Source organism: Simochromis diagramma, unplaced genomic scaffold (assembly GCF_900408965.1).
Source record: "Simochromis diagramma unplaced genomic scaffold, fSimDia1.1 OVJJ01000205.1, whole genome shotgun sequence".
NCBI lineage: Eukaryota > Metazoa > Chordata > Actinopteri > Cichliformes > Cichlidae > Simochromis > Simochromis diagramma.
Genome location: NW_024386782.1, coordinates 9,510,626 through 9,513,447, shown reverse-complemented (window position 1 = coordinate 9,513,447; position 2,822 = coordinate 9,510,626).

Here is a 2,822-nt window from a genome sequence, read left to right as displayed (position 1 = left end):
ATCCTGACCCTTACGAATGTTGCTGTAGAAACCAAGATTCATTAGACCATGCAACATTTTTTTCAGTCTTCAATTGTCCAAATTTGGAGATTCCGTGTGAACTGTAGCCTCAGTATCCTGTCCTTAGCCAACAGGAATGGCACCTGGTGCGGTCTTCTGCTGCTGCAGCCCATCTGCTTCAAGGTTCCATCTGTTGTGTGATCAGATATTCTCTTCTTATATGAGCCACTTTTGACTTGGCCTCTGACATTAACAAGGCATTTCTTTCACAGAAAACTGCACCTGATTTTGGTGCTATTCTCTGTAAAGCTTAGAGATGGATGTGTAGGAAAATCCCTAAAATACTCAAACTAGTTCATGCTACATGCTTTTAACATCTCTCTTCAGTTGTGACTCTTTTCTTAGCGGCATCATACTCTTGACAGTTTACTGTCATGTCTTATGTCCTAGTTTCTGCAACTCAATTTTTCATTCAGTATTTCTGTTGTTGTTTTCTATACTGTCATTATTCTGTGTTATAATGACATCCACAACAATGATTAAAAAAAACTACAACTTCAAAGTAAAACATATTAATCGGATTTTATTCATATCCACAAACCTCATATGGCAATGTTTTTTATCTTTCTCTACAGTGTGTCAGGTGGAATTGCCAGCAAACATCTATGACATTTGTGAAATAGCACAATGCTGAAAATAAATACAAGTAAACAGCCCAGAAAACAATATTTTAATTAAAGATAACAGACACGAGGTTGCAGTTAAAGATATCTTAGTTTTCCACACTGACATTTATGAAACACTGCGAGACAGATGTTAACATGAAAGTTCATATTAAAATGATTAACAGTATTAACAGTAACAGTAAACAAGCATTATCAGTGTGGATTGTACCAACAATTAGACATGAAACTATTCCTGAAACAATGTCATACTTTCATCCTTTCCCTTGAAAGTATGTGCTTCATTACATATACAGTATAATCCTAAATCACGCCGTTACATGCAGCGTGCAGTATTTCCAAACGGTGTCCCAGTGGAATATGTCTGTTCCTGCAAAGTGTTAATGAACTGGTCTGACCAAATTATTCCCTAGATGTAGGTATTTGCTGGAGCAGGTGAGTCTGCACAAGTGTGTCATTGCTGAAAGCCAGAAACACAAAACAGTTACATTGTTTGAGAGAAAAAAATGCAATGGTACCATACCACTGTTTTAAAGGTCATACATCTTAGATATTTGTTACTTTATTATTCTATATAGCTACAAACATTTTGAGGTATTGAAGGTCAATTCTCTGTGTGTGGCTTTAAAGGCCCTGCTTATCTCGAGCAATTAGGTCCCCTGAGGTATGTGCACATTTGTGAGTAAAGGTGATAGGGTCGTGCTGTAATGAAGGTACATGTCTGCGAGAACTTCAAAGATAAGTTGCTTAGTCTTCGGCATAATGGAGGTATATTTAACCTCAGTCACCTGGAAGAAATGGAGGTGTAGGGACTGGGGGGGGGTGGACGACACAAAAACCCAATGAAATAAATTGTGAGGTTGAATTGCATTTATAAAAGCATCGCAAAGTTTAGCTAGTTGAGTTTGAATAAGCTCAACAACGTGTTCTGATCTTTAAAAAAAAGTGAGGGCTTTGCTATGCAAGTTTTTTTAAAAGAAATATGGGCAACTCAGCTGTGCCTTAATTGCTGTTGAATCTGTCAGAGCAACAGCAGAAATTATTCAAGGGTAACAAGACATGGAAATCAACACAATTATGTCAAACGAAGACAATCAAAACTTCTCTGACAAAGAGTTGGAACAAAAAAAGGCAAATGTTCTCCGCACATTAACTCTGTGCTCCTGCCTAGCAGAAGCAAGCGCTGCCGTTTCTTTTCATCCTGAGAAAATACACTCTACGTTTTACTTGTGAACATATATCCTTCATTATTATTGGTTAATTATAAGGTCTTGAAATTTATGGAAACATCACTGCAGACATTAATCAAAGCATATTCATCAAATCAGGTCTGGTGAGGGAACGAAGCGCGCTGGGCTAGTTCCTGCTAATTAGCATGGCAATTATTGTAAGCTGTCACAGCTCTTAAGCAACGGGGTGGACTGTGTGTGCTCCAGAGTGTAATCCCTCACAAATTACAAGATAATGGAGGCAAAGAGAGGCCACTGCTTCAAAAGGAACCAGGAGATAGAATCCCCAGCAGGGACATTTTAGGGACAGGCAGAGAGAGACAGCGAGTGAGGGAAAAGGTAGGGGGAAAAGAACAGCGTGTATTCCCTTCACATACAGCAGCATGAATAGCAGAAGCTTATTTGACTGCCTGGTAAAGTGATTGGCTCCAAAGGAAACAGAGCTCAAAGACTGTTCTTCTTTTAACTCACAATGTGTCATTTTGAATGTTAAACTGTTCTCTGAAACGTTTTTTAAGATAATGGCAATCAATAAGTGACTCTGGATTCTATTGTGTTTTATGCAGTCAAGAATGCTTCAGCTAATAAGGAGAGATCAAAAGTCCCCTTTGTCTGAATGCAACACGGGGACTGCTCGACTGTGGTGCAGACTGGTACAAGCTTCTTCTAATGTGCATTTTTTGTGCTTTGCGAGCATCAACCTTGCGGGGCACCAGACAGTACTGTCCACTTTCCCCCTTTGTGTTATTTTTTATCAAACCATTAGCAGGAGAAATCAGATAAAATGTAGATATCAAAGGAGTTCAACCTGAAAATACAGATCCTATGATAAGCCCATATGTTGATGGTGTATTATTTTTCCTCAGGAGCTCACAAACCTCACTTATGAAGACAACCACACTTATACATA